This window comes from Rhyacophila brunnea, unplaced genomic scaffold, assembly GCF_057557595.1.
Source record: "Rhyacophila brunnea isolate RB1 unplaced genomic scaffold, BYU_Rbru_1.0 scaffold_11, whole genome shotgun sequence".
Classification (NCBI taxonomy): Eukaryota; Metazoa; Arthropoda; class Insecta; order Trichoptera; family Rhyacophilidae; genus Rhyacophila; species Rhyacophila brunnea.
The window spans coordinates 26,606,699-26,627,773 of record NW_028232763.1 but is presented as its reverse complement, the minus strand read 5'-3'; positions in this window follow the sequence as shown (position 1 = coordinate 26,627,773).

Below are 21,075 nucleotides of genomic sequence, written 5' to 3'. Positions count from 1 at the left end.
GTAGAAGAATGTTAACAACCCCTCATATGATAAGTATGCCTTAATTATGGCGTAATGAATTTGTGCCCCTTGGTGTTCGAGATATTTGGACCCTGGGGACCTTCTGCTTTGAAAACGGTGACTGAGATATGTCATCGGTTGACTGATAAAAAGGTGAGTGCCGTTCAACTGAGTACATGAGACAGCGAATAAGCATAGTAATCCAAAGGTAATGCAGTCTCTGTTTTTGGGTACTCTTTGTGTATCCAGGAGACTGGAGGAGATATTTTATATTTACATACTATACAAATATTAGTATATTATATATTTATATATATGTATGTACTTATATTATTTAATTTTCTCACTGTTATTTTGCTTTACTCTTTTATTGTTACTATTGTGTATCTATATATATACTAATTCCTCATGCAATTCTCTATACAATCTATGATTTTAATAAACTTACATAACCATAAAAAAAAATCATTTATTAATTTTAACTTAACTAAGCTTTAACTTAACTTTTAACTTTAACTTTTAACTTAACTTTAACTAAGCTTTCGGGATGTGGCTGTATAAACGCATCCTCAAAATTACTTGGAATGACCGGGTGACAAATGTTGAAGTTCTCAATCGAATGGGGAAGGACCGAGAAATTCTATGTAGTATCAAAACCAGGAAACTACAATACCTCGGCCACATTATGAGAGGACAAAAGTACAGCATTCCCAACTTGTCATTCAAGGAAAGATTAATGGGAAGCGTAGCAGAGGACGGCGCCGCATTTCGTGGCTTAAGAACCTCCGTGTTGGGTACGAGTGCAGCTCCACTGAACTGTTCCGGGTAGCAGATGACAAAGATAAGATCGCCTTGATGGTAGCCGACCTCCGCTAGGGGATGGCACAATAAGAAGAATTTTAACTTACAAAAATCACATGCATATAAGTAATACGTTTTTGTTATAATATTATCATATACAATGAAAACCTCTTGAAATATTCAGTACATACCATATTTCATTCTTCCGTTGTGATTTTTATCACACCATTTTTTTCCATTTTTTATACAGAAAAGGGTTTCTCTCTATATAAGAAAAATAATATGCAAAATAAGAAGACATCTCGACCATTTCCTTGGATTCTTTCTATTATTTAAGGAGAATGGACGAAAATTGATTCAGTGGTATTTTTTTTGAGAATCATCTGAACGATTTCATAAATATTTTTTTACGATAGAAAAATATTTTACCCGTCTTTTTGTATTATTCTTTCATTTTTTTTTCATAACGGGTTTTGTTCAAACTGCCTGCATAATTGTAGGCTAATAAATTTTTTCAATCAGTTTACAATTACTTATTGTTTTTATTGAATTCCAGATTAATATAAATCTGTGGGCATCGGTAAATTTATCAAAATTGATAAATTTGAGATAGGTATCGTTTTATGATCTAGTTTATGATTTGGTAAATAATATAAACGTACAGTATTAAAATTAATAAAATAAATATTGTGTTACATTGTCATTTTATTAAGCTGACCATTGTTGTAGTTCTGCACGGTTTCTGTTATAAAACGAGTTTGACCAGGGTGCTATAATTAGTGAAAAATGAGTAATTTACGATTTGATCTTAATAAAATACTTTATTGGATTCAGTTATTAGACAATTGTATAAAGAGGTATTTAACATCGTGTCCGGAAATATGTACGTATGCAGTTTGCTGTATCACACTTCACCATGAAATATGAAATGTTGTATCGGAAATATAATATGGTCATCTATTAAAGACCGTTCAACCTCTTTGGCTGGTATAGTATCTTCTTCTTCTTCGATGGCGCTACAGCTCAAGTCGATCCCTGGCCTCCTCCACCGCTGTCCTCCAGCCGGATCGGTCCTCCGCATGTCTTTTCCAGTTCCTGCTCCAGTTAGCAGTACCGGTTAGCAGCTGGTTGGCATCTTTTGTAATGTTATCGCCCCATCGTGTGCGTGGCTTTCCTACTGGCCTTTTCCCCCTGGGTTTGCTTCGAGGATCTTCTTCGGTATCCGTGACTCAGGCATGCGCTGGACATGGCTTGCCCAGTTTTATAGCCTCTATAGTTTTATGAAGGTGGAGAGTTTTGAATCTTGGTATAAGCGGTATAGTTCCGTGTTGTACCTAATTCTCCACTCCCTATCATCATTCATGGGTCCGTATATCCGCCTCAGGATGTTTCTCTCAAAGCAGTCCACCATTTCAGCTGCTTTCATATTTAGCGTCCATGACTCGCACCCATATGCAACAACTGTGCGTATGACGGTTTTATAGAGCCGGGTCTTAGTTTTTCTGTGGACATTTCTGGATTTGAATATGGGCAGCTATGATAAGTACGATTTATTTGCAGCTTTTATTCGGGCTTTCATTTCTTCCAGTTCCTCGTTCTCTTTTGTAATAATGGAACCCAGGTATGACTGTAACTTTGGCACAGCCTACTCTGATTTTGTCGGCTTTGTACCATGACATTAGTTTTGTTTTAATTTACTCGGTATAGTATCTACTGAGATAAAATTCATGTCTAAATAAAACACGGTTCTTGTCGGTTTACAGTTATTGGCTTACAATTAAACAAAATGTTACCTATATAAGTATATTGATTCACATCTTATATCTAATACTACTACCATATAACATATCATACATTCACCAAACACATAAATGACAATGTATTTTTTAATAATAAATATATATAATTGTGTATTACCTATTATGTAAATGCTATACTTGTTTTTCAGCCGTATTGGTTCGTTCAAATTACCTCTTGTATGCCACGTTATGTCTCACTGTTCACCTTCATAACAAATTTGAATGTCTCATTAAGACTAGCTGTACACATTAATCATATCGTTGATAGTATTGAATATTTAAATTACTCCAGCGATAGTTCATCTTTTTTACAGATACGCATCATCGCCATTTTAGTAAGTAAGTAATGACATCCATCCTTTTTTTCTGATTGTTTGTACTTTTATAGAAGGTATTTAAAATCTTTGCGCGTTGTATTCAGAATTCATATTTATATACCAGCCATGTCCAACGGATCGATCGCGGGATAAATTTTGGTCGTTCTAAAACACACTGGATGACTTCCAAAGTATTAAAAATGAGATAAAATGTTAAATTGTTGGAAAATTAAAGAAGGAATGGGAATAATAAAACTTTTAGAATAAATTGCTTGAAGATGACAATTGTTTTGCCTGCAGTGCTTACAAGCGATTATTATTAATTTAAGAATGTGTATGCCAGAGTTCTAAATATAAAATTTTATTTCTCATAGTAGGTATAAAATTTTGATATAATTTTTAATTTAAAATGGTAAAGGGCAAAGGGCAAAATTGTGTCTTTCTATAGGTACATCTATTGTGTATTCGTCACACATTTCGGTTAACAATTCTCAGAGTGCATAAACTCTCATTTTAACTGAATAGTGTTTGAATTCAGTTCCGACCTCCTTGTTGAGTTAAGAAGATGCGTTCTTCGCCAAACACTTTCCCACATACGCGCTATGTAATCATGCAAATATACTCATCTTTATAATTTATATTGTACCCCAATAAATCAGTTTACCAAAACAGTGTTACTCCTGAAGTAACACCACCCCCTCCACCAAAAACATTGCACCCCACTCTCCTGCGATTCCTTCCCGTATTCTTCCATAGCCAAAAAGTGGTTTGTTAGTACCTACCCAATATTTTTAGCGGTGTAAATTCCGCTCATACCCGGCAGTAATATTTTACTTATTGTGTGGGTTATTTTTGTGAAGTTGGTAGATCGTGACTAATTTCTTACGTAAAAGCAGATCGCAACAGCAAACAATTAGGCCACCTCCATTCTATATCACTGTGTAATTTATAGTTTTACGACATTTTGTGTCAAGTGTGTATATTTCATGCATAATTGTATACCTTCATATTTAGTAAAAACATGGTGAATACAAGTACGTTTAAGAAAGACAAAGCATAATACTATTTTCATATTATCCGAATGAAAGGGAAAATTATATCTGCCCATATACATATAGTACAATACAATAAAGTGTTCTGAACTCCACACCCATTCCCGTATATATGCAAATAAACATTGCTTTTGCCAAAACAAATATGGAGGTTTTACCCTAAATCGTCGATTAAAGAATTCTCTCGCACTTTACAATGGATGCTGTGTAATTTGAAAGCCGTTTACTTCTGTATATAAACCTTCATTAAATAAATAATTTATAATCCGTGGTAATTTCTTTAAGCTTGAACTAACACGTATTATTTTTTCCCCCATTCAATTACGCAATTCAAAAAAACAGTGTATATTCTAATCTTTAAAAATATAAATTATTAAATCGATTACGATACAAGGATTCATTAGTTATATAACTGACCAAATAATCCAATAAATCTGTTATTCGGATGAAACTTAAAACAACATGAGTCCATTTTTGTCTAACATGAGCTAAAATAATTATAAGATAAAAAGAACTTTTTATATACAACGTTTTTAAATTTTCCATTGAATCATATCTTGACTTGACTTTGATAGAAATAATACTGAAATGTCATTTTTACATGTCATATTGATTTACATAGTAACGCACGTATATATTAATAATTTAGTTGCTAGGACCCTAGACCCCTCTAGCAACCAATAATGGTGTCGAAATAACTTTTCATACAAAACAGAATTAACTGCATATGAATTCAATTCTACTTAAAGATAGCTAAAAGTATTAAAAAAATGTATTGGCACCGTGTTCTGATATATTCTAAAAGTTTCAAATGTCTAGCTTGTCGGGAAGTTAGTTAAAAGTGGATTGCAAGATTTGTACCGGACAAAGAACTACAGGACAAATAAGCATACGAGCTAAGAAAAACGTTGTAAAATCATTATTGTCTGGCATTTTCTTTGCTCTATCTTTTGATAAAAATACGTAGTAAATCATAAGTAAATCGTAAACTGTTAAAAATCAACGTGAAACCGCACAAGTAAAGTCTTTTTCTTTTGGCGCCGTCTTATATCGAATGATTGTGACCAACCCATTGCTCCTCTCTATCTTAGACTAAAACAAAAGTAGACCCCCAAAGCAACCCGTCCCGCACCACACCCAGTCTTAATTGGGCGTATCACGTGTGTAGTGAAATATCATTATTTTTTTAATGACTTGAAATATCTTAGGCGCAGTTACCCAAGACTCAGGTCGCGTTACACTAAAGTGTGCTTGACTGAATTTACATGAATTTATGGTTAGAGTACCCATGTGGGAGAGGACCACGTAGAGGCAACATTACAAATGTAGTAAGTAACAAGAACTAATACAAAACTGCCGAACAATCTAAGCGAAGCTTCGCGTTAGCAGTATAATGTCGAAAATTTTCTGTATGCAACAAAATTGACCTTTATGGCAACTATGTTAAACGTTTCGATAGGTACAGTAGTTGCATTGATGGTCCAGTGGTAGAATGCTCGTCTGCCAATCCTGAATTATTTGTATCAGATCCCCTACGCCTTAGACTTTTAACAACTTACGGAGGTTGCATAGCCAAGAGAATCTTTTTCAACCTTCGGTTTTGCTGCCCTATATCTTCTCCTGCATTGTGAGTTAGAATAAATCATACGTCTCATTGTAGAAAAAAATGGCTGAAGTATGCATTTTTTCTACGCTTGATAGTAGCCATAAGTTTTCTTGTCTTATTTACTCATTTTACAACCTAACAAACAAGTGATTTACCTATATACATATAAGTATATAGATAGATAAATAAAATGTAATAATCAATGACCATTGACACTGTAAATATCTAACAGTCTTTGAAAAGGGATATGATATTACCTTTGATAGCCGCTTGTAGTCCTTGGCGCACATACTCTAATTGAACCCCGCACTTCTGTAAGAACCAACCCAAAAGAGCAGAACTAAAAAAAACTGCCATTACTGTAATGTCACCTTATGTTAGCCAGCCCATTAAACTGTAAATATTTCAGTTAATATGTACTACGTCATATTCATAAGTCGGCTATTCCTAGAATCATAAATATTACATCTAATTAAAATATTATTATTTTCAAATTCGATAGCATTATCCAGAAAATTCATAAATAATTATAAATGAACATCGCATACAGAGCGTAGAATTCCAATACGAAGAAAAGTATGTGCGAGAAATAGTCATACTCAACTGTGAGAGAGATATTATGTAAGATCAAGATACTATTATGACTTGTAGACTGTAAGAATTTATAGAAATACTCGTATGATTATAATTAAGTTTTTATCTATTTTTGATATTTTTACAGATAAAACAAATAGCAAATGATGATGATGAAACCTTATTATTTCTTACGGTAATTAAAGGTGATAACATCGGGACGGATGGAATTTATTAGAATAGTAAAGAGGAGGTTCATGATTATGATGATCTTATTATATTGATAATAATAAAATAGCCATTATTAATATTTTCTCAGAAATCTCCATTTTATTCAAACTGAATGTACCTATATTTTAATGACGAACGATGTTTGCCTTGTAGTGATCCTATTGTCGGAAACTTTGGGGCATACTACGAAAAGTGTGCTACAAGAACAATATGATTTACTCCGAGCGAAAGTTTGGCCGCAAAAGCGGGAGATGTCAACAGCCCTGAACGATGGGGTAGCGTGTATCCTGGGAAAACAATACAAAACTTATATTGCCAAAAAAATCACATGTTCATATAATATTATAGTTATTATAATAATATAATACCTACCTAAAAATAATACAAAAATACACCAACGTACACATTATCTACAATGGCCAGGGAACACATACCGAAATAATAGGTGTACACATATAAATAATAAAGTGTGTTACGTTCTGGTTGTGGTAATAAGAAAGTATAATTCACGTGTTTAATTATGTTATTTTCTATAGGTACATTTGTCTGCATTAAAGTTTTTCACGTATGAACGAAACACGCATTGTGCATGTAAGTAATATTTTAGGACATTATTCGGATGCTTTTTTATGATTTGACCGTCGTAATCAAAATCAGACTTCAAATTATTGTTTCATAGCGACTAGCTTTCGCGTTTCTATCGTATTAATCTTTTCTGTGACCTAAACTATAATTAGTCGTAGAAACATTAACATTAATATTTCTATCTATTTATGAATATGGACAACCCATATTATTAAACTGCTCCATAAAGCACTTTAGTCGGAATCCAGTGGATATAATTTCAAATTCAGCAGCGTTCCAATATTTTTCTAATTTGTATATTTCTGTGTTCAAATTTATGTATAATAACTCCTGTAATTGCCAATCTAACGTGGAATAACTTTGCTTGCCAATCAAATACAATATTAACCATTAAGCTACCAACATAAGGTTTATTAATCCTCACCATTAGATGCTGCGTCAAGTCGCTGGCCAGGTATTTATTTGAGGGACGGTTTGAATATGGGGATTTGATGTGTGTCACAGGCAGAAGAAGGACGCACTGAGAATGGGCAGCGTAGTAAACCATATTACGTTATAATTACCTCCAAGTGGCAATGTGTCATCTACCTTACGACTACTTGCGACTTATACCAACGTCGTGTGCGATGGCACTATATGCCATACATTCATACAATATAGTTAAACAAAATGTGAATTGTATAAAAATTAGATAAGTACAAATGTTTCTTGCGTTTTAAAAAATTGCGGCGATAGACTGCGAAGGTGAAGATGTCTTCACTTAGACTTTAGACCATTAGGCAGTAATATATTTACTTTTGATTTTAATTTTAATATTTGTCTGTTTTAAGTCGATTAAACTCTATGAAAGCACACTTGAGTACGTGGTAACAACAGTTTTGGAAAGCTGCTCCTGAGACATTCACATGCATACACAAACCTGATCACGCTTCACGTACAAATGTTGGGTTTCATTATACATCCGATTAAGACCGAGCATGGTACGGGGCGGGTACATTTCTATAAAAACATTTAAATATTTCTATGACTACATACAAATGTTCATATTCTTTTATATTCTGGTGTAAATAGAAAATATTGTTCACATATATATATTGGCCTGGAGTAGGCACAATAATTTTACCAATGATACAATAGTTATAATTTTGGAATTGGTTCAAACGTCTCCTTCTTTTCAAATTTATTTAATAATTGTTTATCAGTTTTAATCAATTTTCAATATTAAATCAGTGTATAACATTTTATTAATAATTATTACAATGTAACCTAATAAAATGGCTCAAAATAAGTATGCTCGTGTCTCGTTATTTTTCTATGTGCATGTTGTATTCGAAGCATCATAATATACCTACACGAAATAATGAGAAATGGATCATTATTTTGTTTTTATCTTGTTCATGCGGTCACATGATCTTTGATTCGTTTATTCAAAGATGTTTTATTATTATAAGGATATTTCTTTTAATAACTTACTTTTGAAATAATACGATTTATAACTTTAATACACATCTAAAATATATCAATACTTTAAATAGTATTGTTATTGTTCTGCCAGTTTAATTATTTACACAATAGTAAACAAGTACATACAGATTTATTGATTTTTTTTAAATAAAAACTCATCCTCCAGTACATATTTGGTATTTTATAAATAATTATCACTAAAATGGCACTAGTAAAGCTTTAATTAGGGATTGCATTACCGAATGAAAATATGAATACCGGTATTCGCAAAATAATTGGAAAAAACAGAAGTGTCTAAGTACCAATAAATATAATAATATATTATGTAAAAATATTTTTTAAATATTAATATTTTATAGCATGTGTCATTCATTGCTAGTCACAAAGGACGATGAAGGGTGACGGAAGTATACCAGTCATCGCGTAATCCGATAAAAAATACAGTCCTGTTAAGCCTTTTATGTCAATTAATACATTTTATTTCCACTGTCAATACCGAATATATCGGTATTATCTGATTTTTAAAACCGGTATTTCGGTATCGAAAAATACTGGGATACTGGTTTTGAAATACTGGTATTACAATCCCTACCCTCAATCCACGGTAGCGCATTGTCTTCGGCTTGGTGGGTGATAGAAAAAAACTTGGTCAGTGATTCGGATTTCACCGAACTCATACATCGTATGCATATTCAGTTTATGGTAAACATAAACAATAATAATAATAATAACCTTACTAATTTTGATTCATAGATTGCATCAGTATGTCTCCAATTTTTAGTTATTGCCCTTATTGTCATTAGGTACAATACTCTGACTGTCTCTTGAATCTTAATTTCAAATCAGCGAATTAAACTATGTATTCTATTATTTTGTAATAAAAAACGAAGGTTTTAAGAATCTTAGATTCTTTATTAGAAGAAATACAATAATATTCTAGGCAAAACGTTGGACCGAGTAGGACTCGGATCTCACGTCTTTCACTTTCCGTGTTAGTACTTTTGCCTCTAAAGTATCGATCCGTCTATGATTCATACGATTATAATAATAATTATAACTAGGTAAGTTATAACTGATGTACTTCAAATTACACCTGCTTTATGATCAATTAAGGTAAATTACAATTTAAATTAAGTATAACATACGTCTGGAACTAGAAAAATTTGTATTGTTGACGCTCTTGTACTTGCTGAATAATGGAATTTTTGTTTTTTTTATTCAATACTAAAAATATATAAGGTTTTAAGAATGTTATATTATTTATTGTATAAAAAACCCATTATTCTAAAAAGACGTGAGTTCGAGTCCCACCTGTTTTACTTTGTTTTTAATATGTCGATACCTCAGTTTGGAAGTGTAAAAACTCAAAAAGCGTAGTTTTGAGATAATTAAGAAACAAGATTTTGAGCAGGTGTAATCTTCTAATGTATATCTAATTTTTGTAGATTTTAATAGTAATTCTAGGATTATCTAAAAAAACATTTATAATATTATTAAAAACACTTCAGAAGTTTTCACAGAATTAATGTATAATTCTAAAGAATAATAACCACTGTCATTTTCACAGATTATCACTTGTTACATTTTGGAACTGGTAGATATCGGTATTCTAAGCATTTTCTCATACATAACTCAAAACTAATATTTTTTGACTTATTATACTTTGGAACTGAGGTATCAATGTATATTGCTGGGGTATTTTCAAAATTATTTTTTTCATTTTGTTCTTGTAAACGCGGTTTTTATTTATAAAATTATATTTATAACATTTAATTCGCTTCTTTAAACATAAAATTCACGATTTAAAAAACAAATACCGACACAAAATTAACTTCCGAAACGGTTACAACCGTGGCGTAATATTTTACTTTAATTGCCAAACTTTCCAGCAATCTTGAGTTAAGATATCTCTTGTTTTGTGGTTACTTCTGACAAAATTATCGTTGCACGAGTATTTTGTAACTTCTCACTGTTTTTAATTTATTGTTATAATACTAAAAGGGTTGTAAAGCACCAAATATCACCAATTTTACTATGTTTGCCCTGGTTTATACTGTTTGCTTTTAAGTAGTGCTAAGTACCACTATTACTTTACAACAGAGATTCTCAACCGTTTACCGCAAACAATTCCGTTATATTTATTGTTTATTTTATTTTTTCAAGTAATATGTTCGTAGACGTTTCGTAAGTAGATATAGTAAAAAGGTCGCTCGAGGAAAATTTTCGTTTATTGTCCATTAGCATTAAAATAATAATTATAATACAATGTTTTTGGATAATTCTATGATAACTGATACATCTTTATGTACAGATTACCGCACCGTCTGGGAGGGCGCTAAATACTATCGATCTATATTCTATATAGTATACACGGCGGGGGTCTAGGATGATTTGGCGCCGGGACAACTGGACGCCAAGCAATTCGAAAATAAAAATAGACGTTAGGTACTTATAGGTACTTTAAAAAAATATATTTAATATTATTGTTTATATTTAAATTTTTATATTATGATTTAATAGTTGGTGAGAATTTAAATACACACACGTAAATAATGATTTAATCGGCGATATGTTTAAGTTCCAACGAAAAATGAGTTTTTTCTTTTTATATAAAGCCTTCGACATAGTAATTCTCAATCCGCAATAAACAAAAAACATTATGTTAAGACTAAAATGAATTAAAGCCACTAAGTAGTAGATATAAACTGATTATAATTCCTTGTCTATGATATGATGCGTGTCTACGACAGTACGGTGTCCAATTGTCCTGGCGTCCAGTTGTCCCATTTCCATACGACTGAACTGATAGTTGAACTGATAAAAGAGAATAATGGTAAGATAAACCAGAAAGAGCCTATTATGCATGCCCTACATTTTACATAAAAAAAACTGTCATTGCCGGAGTGTATGCTACGTAATATGTTGAAAATTTTCGCATCAACTTATCTATTTAAATCTACGTGCATATGTATGAACAATCTCAAAAAAATGCAAACAATAATGTCCCGTACGCACATTATAAACAAACATCAATATATGCCACCACGTTATTCATAATATCATTTATGGCTACCCATTTAACTACTGTATTGCAGATTTCTGAGTATTATCGGACTTTCAACTGGTTATTATTATTATGGAGTAATTCTGAAGCCACAAAACATTCATATCACAGCTTTACTGCCAATACGTGGGATTTTATGTCAATGTTTTACTTCAGTATTAGCAATAGCTTTCAACTCAGTGGATTATTAAATAAAGAAAACATATTTATCCAACATACCTCTTAGACCAAGTGCTGACATGGTTTTTCTATACATAATATAGGTGACGCAGTTTATTTTCTGATTCGTCTACCCGAGATGACATTATACACGTAAAAAATATGGAAACCATGCGCACGCCTCGGATTTGTCTACATAATATGACTGACGTGGTTTCTTTCATAATCTATCTATATATCTGAAATGATAATATATAGAAAGGGTCATGGTGTCACAAATGTGGTCATGGATCCCATTCCTTGCATCATAACTTGGTATTTTAAGATTGTAGCGTATTTGCCTCAATGTTGTATGCATAATTTATTATGATATACATACCTACCGCAGCAATCGTAGCATTATAGGACTTTTACGAGTTGCTCCATTTTTGCCAGTCATGGGTTTGAATCCGTGATTCGTGGCTTCGTATTTATACAGATACGACTACTCTACCATTTAGACCAAGTTATATAGTTTATACGATAGTTAGTATAGAAATAGTCAATATAATATATTATATAGGTACTTTGTGAAGTAAAGATATTTTTCTCCAAAATTCTTTTTTTATTGTCAGTATTCAATATACAAGAAAGATAGGGTTTATATAATATATGTGGCAGAAGAGGAGTCTAATATATGGTTCAATTAGTAAAGAAATTTATTTATTTGAAACTTCAAGATTTATAGGGGACCTTCAAATTTATGTAAGTGGGATACGCCAATAGTATACGTATATGTAGCTTGTACCCACTACCTTCATACATATTTGGTTGCCTCAAAAAAATATTAAAAGGATTTATTGAAAGTGCTACATAAGAATTTCAATATAGCGTTGTAAAAAGTGTCAACTTATATATTTTTTCACAATCTATTTTATCAAATCATCGTACAGCTTTGATCAGTCGAATACGAGGGCCTGCCAAGCGCAATAATAAATACGAACGTCTCCCCTGCAGCCTCCATCGGGCGCGCAAGTTCAGGTTCACGGGGGCCGTCCCCGAATTGCTTTTGCCCTGTTTTGTCGAATTCTTTCCAGATCGCGAATATCCTTTTGGCATTCCTGACGAGCCGAGGAAGCGGAAGGAAGTGAGGCAAGTGAAGTGGACCGATTCGTCGCAAATTGAACATACGAATCTCGAATTTATTGTATTCTTCAATAATATGTCTGCGGGACCCTGACTCACAGATTGGAAACACAATTGTATAGACAGTATTAAAGTTGAAAATTTAAATAAATATAATAATATATTATGTGTATCAAATATTTTGAAAAAAATCTTCAACAGAGATTGAGTCTAAATGGATTAATTGAAGCAAAAAAGAACATCTGATTTGATTAAGTTATCTACACGTGACATCGAATTGCAAGCTCATTTGAAGAGAACTTTAGTGGAATGTCATAGTATCGGATGTCATGGAAGTCGTATACTATGACATTCCACTATAATTTCAGATTCACCCAATTGGCTAATTATTACATACTTGATGTTATATGCGGATATTGTTATTGCTGCAAATTAACTATAAATAAACACCTGTGGAAAGATACTCCCTTGTCAATTTTATGACAGCCAAATGCAATACAATGATCATCATATTTAAGGTGAAAACAGAAAAATTCGTACGACGTAAGTAGGTTATGTAAACAAAATAACAGGCTTTAAACTAGAATACGAGCCACCATTTTGTTTTCGAGGCTGCTAATAGAAGAAGAGAAATAATGAAATTGTTACCAATGATGAATATCCTACAGATAACCTTGCCATTGTACACAGTGACAGATTTGTGTGTATACCCAACCCTATAATAATTATATTAAATATACAATTATTGTATTAGTAAAAGCCAGGCACTTAATTGGTTTACTCACATACGCCGTATAATTGTATTAGAAAATTCCAAGCACTTGATTGGTTTACTCACGTTTTAATTTTTAAAAAAATCTATTCCAAATGGCAAGGTTATGTGGCGGCTACTCTACGACACATACATACAATCATTCAATTCTAAAATCGAATTACCTTTAAACTTCTTCATAAGGAATCCATACTTATACCTACTATCATTTCTAAAAAATTACACATCACGGTTGATGTTTCTTCTCTATGGTTATGTTGTTATACAATTTCGCTAAGACTACCTAAATAATATTATATTGATTGATTGATTGATTGCTTCCTTTTGTATTGAACACATTCATCCTGAATTTCTCAGAAAACAGATGCTTGCGGCAGATAGGTACTAGGTACTAGACTTTGTCAGAAATGAGAAGATGAGATAGTGGTGGATATTTCCTTGGGGATACAATACGATTTGTGAGTGACATATTGTGCCGCACGATATACATATGCTCAACTTAAGGACATCTAAGAAGAAGAAGATGAACTCTAAATTATGATATCGATTTATTTTTGTGAAGAATCAGTTTTAAAAACGTTTATTATTTAAATTAAGGCAGAGTGAAATTATTGAAGTAACATCAAAGCTAACAGTTCAGATAGGTGAACAGCTAACCGTGTAAAGCATTTATTTTTATTTCTCACTGGGTTATTTGCAACCCGACTATATTAGCAAATATTAATTTTCATATTACCACCAAAATCAATCATAGGTCTGTAGTCTTCATGCTACTTTGTGGTAGCAGGACATATCGACTGCTTAATCCACAAACCAGCTAACTCCATTTGAGTAAATTGTTCAAGAAGGAGAAAAAACTTAATAATTTAACTATCGAGCGGAATTCAAAAAAAAAAAACTTTTAAAATGTTTACGTTGCACTACACTATGTTAGCTCTCCTTTTATATATACTTAAAGAAAATAATTACAAACTTTTTATATACATCGTTTTTAAATTTTCTATTGAATCATATAAACTTGACTTGACAAGCTTAAACGATCAAAAAAAATTGTACTTGATAGAAATAATACTGAAATGTCATTTTGACAATATGTCATATTGATTTCCATAGTAACGCACGTATATATTAACAATTTAGTTGCTAGGACGCCAGACCCCTAGCAACCAATAATGGTGTTGAAATAACTTTTCCTACAAAACAGAATTAACTGAAAATGAATTCAATTCTACTTAAAGATGGCATATAGCATTAAAAAATACATTGGCATCGTGTTCTGATATATTCTAAAAGCTTCAAATGTCTAGTTAGTCGGGAAGTTAGTTAAAAATCGATTGCAAGATTTGTACCGGACAAAGAACCACCGGAAAAATAAGAATACGAGCTAAGAAAAACATTGTAATTTATATAAATAGCGGAGTTGTTTCATTTACGATATTGGCACCTGCAGTTGGGTGTTCTGTGTAAAAAAAACGTTAATGCATTTATAAATAGGTTTAGGAGTTTGAAATTTTGTATGAATATAGAAAATATGCTTTATAAAAAAATTTGGTCAAAAGTGCAGTTAGCTGGTTTGCTGATTAAGCAGTCGATAGGTGATGTTTCATGATAATGTGTATAGTGCGATTGATTTTCTATTTCACACCAAAATGCAACGCCGGCGGCAGAAAATAAGGGCGTTCGATCTATTTGATTCGATCATTTTAACCTTGATTTGGCAGATGGACGGCCCTCTTTGCTCATCAGTTTACCTTGATGGTTGGATTCCAACGGTTTCCTTTTTAGATTCGCTTGAAATATAGCATCTTTGGAATTTTTTAATAGTCGGTTTATAAAGAACGAAGTAGATTCAGATACTTAAGTAACAAATGTATCTTCAATATTTGTATAAAATCACTTTTTTCGTTGTTTTTTTTTAAAAGATTCACATAACATATTTTATCATGATGTAATAAATCCGTGTATGGCGTGAATATGCGTATCCAGAAATTTGTACATAAACAGTTCACCGCAGGACACTCATTCGTGCGCCGCAGTACGTGAAATATAAGTTCGTGTAACATTTAATCAAATGACCAGTTCTTCGTTGAACATTTCACCGTGGAGTATTTTTGTACGTATAATACAACATGTGGCAAATTTTATGAGATTTCTTTACTAGGTTAGGTTAGGTTAAGTTAGGGTTAATCTAAATGGAACTGTACTATTTGCAAACTGTCGCCGCATTTTGTAAGATACGTACAAATGTATTCCACGGTGAAATGTTCAACGAAGAACTCGTCATTTGATAAAATGTTATACGAACTCATGTTTCACGTACCTACTGCGGCGCACGAATAAGTGTCCCACGATGAACTGCATACGTACAACTTACATGTAACCGTGAATATGTTATTAATAAAAAAACATAGATTCTCAGAGCAGCTATTTGTACGTTTGGCTTCCTGTGTAAATCAGGAATGTTTTTTTAAATTTTAGTTTATTGAGAATTTACAAACAATTTACTAAAATTTAAAAAAAGACACATATTTAATAATCTACCAATACTATTAAATCAAATCAAGATTATTCAGTTGAAAATGTCCTTCTTAGTCGGACGAAACCGGCCCAGATTTATTTATTAAAAGTGGAATAAGTACTAAACCATTTACGTTTTATTAATTAAATCAATAATATCTATTTCATGGCTACAGTTTATAATAGTATTAGTATTACTTACTACTTTATATTTTATTATATGTTATGGCGCATTGATCAATAGCTGCGATGAACTGTAAAGAATAAAGATTTTTTTCTAAATAAATAAATATTTTTTTATATCTGTGTCATACGTAGTCAAGCTTATTTGTATATCATTTAAGATCGCTATTGACAATAATGGTTACATTGCACCTGTCATATCGGTTTGTCTCGCTCGGTTATCCTCCCGTAACTTTCTTGTTATCCGCTCGAAATTTCGTATCTTATTTTCAATACGGTACATTTAACATAAACATTTTCACTTTTTACGAATCTTGCAGCTGAATACAACTTTAATAAATTCTCATATTTTTGATTAAAGAAAACAAAAAAAAGTGAAAATCTTGTTGGCTATAATTTATTGTTATTTGACAATTATAAAGTTTAACGAGGCGTAAACATAGAGTTGTGGTATAGAATTACGGCCTACCTAAAGGAAAAATATCCTGTGTGCTACGTTATTTTTTTATTTCAGATCGTATGAATACTATAAAAATGAAGTAAAATATTAAAATAACACACACAGAATAATAACTTTTGAAGACGGTTTCATTGTATTGTGGTAATCATCATTCAACTAATATTTTTTTGCATGTTGGCTGAACTTTACAAATAACATTGACGGCGCGGCGCTATTATTCATATTAAGTTGAAAATTGTTTGGCCATTCTTTTTTATTTTTCTATTACGTGAAAACCCTTAAAGGAAATAATAATCACCTCAAATTTTAGAAAAATGCTATAGTTAAAGAAACATGTTTGAAAACTACAGGTGGCTTGTTTTAATAATTTGTATCAAGTAATTGTGTATTAGTTTATTTTCTTAATACTTTTTGTCTTATTTCCACTAATTATTGTACGTATGTATGTACACATTTTTACACACGTTGCTTAGTTAGGGATTTTTGCTTCTAATCTAGGTGATATTTTTGAATGAATACGTTTATTTTAAACCCAGGGAATAGACCAACTAGTTTAACGATCCTTATAAAAAAAACAGTTGAGATCAGAATATTGGATCATAAGAAACGTGTCTAAAAATGGTCTTTTGATATTTGAATGAAATAGACTGAGAACAATATTTGGAGTTGGGGAACATAATTCAAACTATCAAAATTTCTCGGCTAAAATGGGGTGATTTATTATCATTATTATACATATATATTCTTTTAATATATTGTAAGTACTATGTAATATAGGTACATATGTTATATTTTCTTTTTAAGACTACACCAGGCTTTTAGATCCAATGATAGTTGTGTAGTGTAACAGTAGTATATTAGTATAAGTGAAACCATAACATAAACACCCAGTTCATGAAAAAACCACAAATACACTGCGACCTCATCTAGAATCGAAGACCACGAAGGCCACAAGACCAATCATAGACTTGAGTCAACCGCCTGGAAAGTTTTTGATGCAAAACAGTTTTGAGGAAGAACCGTTGGGAGACCCACAATGCAGTGGTTGGTTGGCATGGCCCAGGACGTGTAAAGCGATCAGAATAATTCGGATTGGAGGAAAATTACGGAGGATAGACCGGACTAGGGCGATGACTTGAAGAGACCAGCTTCTACTTCGGATTGTTATGCCACAAATTATGTATGATATCCTTAACGTATTCTGTGAAACAATAATTTACTATATTTATTTGATGTGGATAAAAAATAATAATATTATAATCTCAAACAACCTGTGTCTTAAAAAACACTTCCTGTTGTAAGGATTTTTCTTCCTCATTTCCGTTAGCTGTTGGCTTTTTTCTTTCATTATTAGAATTTTTTCGTTTTATTTCCACCGTTAATCCGCGCTTAATACCACAGATGACGTCCACAATACCTCGTATTATTTCCAAGCTTTGTCCGAATAGTAAACTATGTTTCGTATTTATATGACAATATAATTTAAGTTCAGCTCCACGTAGTATATAAAAACAACATTTTATCAATACGATGTCACATTTTACAAGCGTGCCTGGTATTTTAATATTTTCGCTTTATATTTTTTATTTATATTGTTATTATTTTAATAATACTCTTTTTTCCAAGTAAATATATAAATCAATTAAAAATGCTGTGTTCTGATAATGACGCCAAATATGAAAAACAGCTTATTAAAAAACAGTAACGGGGAAGTATAGTTAAACCAGTGGCGAAGACTCCATACTCGGCGATTATTTAAAGCTTACCTTCTTAGGAAAAATATTTTTTATTTTCATATTGACTTATTTATATAATCACAAATAATAATATATTCAATATGCCCAAAGATATCTATCGTAGAATTGTGATAATTTTACAATCTTTTCCCGTATTTCAATAAGCAAAGCAAAAATAAAACACCGCGTTTCGCTTCACATATTGTATAGGATTATTTTGACGTGAATCTTCCGGTTTTTCAATATGAAGTTTTTTCTCATAATTTCAAAATGTCTGGCGTCCCGCATATAAATTCTACAAGTTGTTTTGTTAGCGCTTACATCGCTAGAGCACATTTATTCAAAATAATTAATAAGAAGATAATTTAAAAAATAATTTATATGTGATTCAATCACATAAATATGTATTGATTGTTCTTAAAAACAAAATTTAATTCATCTCGTCATTTTTATTTATCTATTAGTTCACTCATTAGACAATTTATGTATCTGATATTGTACCTACCTAAGTCTGTGTTTTAAATATAGAAGTATTTTAAAATGTCTAGTTTTACGGGTTAAATTATAAATTGTTATGGAACATAATATATACACAACAATGGATATTTTCAAAGATGATAGGTAATATATTTTGAGCGTATGTTACGTTTATAAATGCTTAGGAAAATACATAAGTAATTCAAACCAATTGCTTATTTTTACAAACTAATTATAACAAACTGATTAAGCTTTTGAAATTCCATCAATTTAGCGTACCTATTCATCAGTAATATTGGGTTATCTTCTTATTTTCCGTAAATATATTTGACAAGCATGGTTACTCCCACACCCTACGTCTTTCAAAAAGCCACCCTTCGCCACTGAGTTAAACTAATAGTTGTTGACTGATTTATAGATGTTACATACGTCAAAAATACGTAGATACAATGTTAGGTGCATACGTCAAAAGACAGCTAATTTCCAATTTAGCTATATATCTAAAAACGCTGCTATTTTTGGTAATATTGGCCTGAGCACTCTGTAAATGTCGTTATTTTTGCTCTCCAAAATTGTAGAACTAAAATTCCACTAGTAATGCCAATTAAAAAGGCAGTAGGTACCTGTATTTAACCAAATTGCTTCGGATATTGATATATTAGTACATTTACCTGAGGATTAGTTTAAGTAGGCGTTATTTTATAAATTCTTAAAATAGGGTCTACTTAGCTTATTTGGTTTACTTCCGTGTACTTTTTATAATGTTTCTGTCTACTTTCGTATAACCCTGTTTTTTAAAAAGAGTTGTTAATACTGTTATAATATATTTCTTCATTTCCTATCCTCCCCCATGACATTTTGGGTACGTCTCGAATTTATAATTTGTAAATTTAATATTAAGTACCTGTTTTATAAAAAAAATAAAAACGGAAGTTGATTGATAAAATATTTTATTGCTTACTACAATATTTCAGCGTTTATAGTTTTGACTTGTATCAATTTTGTACTTGAAGAAAAAAGAATCAACTGGCTTTATGGAATTTAATATTGCTTGAAAATATGCCACAATAGAAAATATAACAGGATCTTGCGCCGTTTGGGCAAGCCAATAAAGTGGCCACAAGGGATTTGAAGAAGCCTTTGACATTTAGGAAATATTACTGCATGTCTCGTTGAGCGCGGACAGACCGGACAAATTTATTGCTTATACCCTTACCCTACTTTTTTTCAGCGAATCCTCTTCTTTTTTTACTGTAACAAATTTCACGTGGTGCCATTTCTTATTAATGCCATGCGAGATATATAATATTCCTTCAGGCGCTATTTACAAAATTTACAAAGTTTTATAAACAATTGGGCAAGGTGCCGAATAACAAAATAATATTGCTACACTTTTTCTACAATCTTCAACACATATTTTTGTCATTGTAATGCACTAGTAGATACCACCAATAAATTACGTCATGCTACAAATTTGACTTTATATTAAAAATAAATACATAATATAATCTTCGGCTATATTAAATTAATAAAATGGTTAAATATGAAAGTAAAATGTCGATATTTACAGTCTACAATGTGGGCAATTGTGATAAGAATTTTAATTGTTAAGTATTATTAATCCTAACATGCGCAGGTGACTTATTTTAAAGACCCACGATGGTCAAGCAGTAACGTGCCGTCTTAAAATGTCGTGGGTTAATGGTTCAAATCCCAGGTCTAGTAAATTTACATTTTTTTTTCAATAAGTATGGAACTGGTTTATCAAATATTTAACATACATTTCTCGTAAAAACAAAAAAAAATGTCAACGCAACTCTCATTCTGTGATAGCTCATGTAATTTTCTTAGGATTGTATATGGTAAACGAAAAAAAAACAATATATTATTTGCCACGTAAATGAAGCGTGCTTTCCATTTTAGGACACACAACTGTCTTTATATGCCTTGCGTTTCATTATCTGACCGTCATTAAGTAATAAACCACAACTAGTTTCAACCATTTTCGCACTTATATGATATTAATATGTTCTTTGGTAAGACCTATATAGATTAAAAAAGCTGGTCCATAATTCGGTAGTATTGTAGTATAAAATTGCGAGCATGAAGATTGATTTAATAGTTCAACAGTAACAAACACATGCATAATATTAT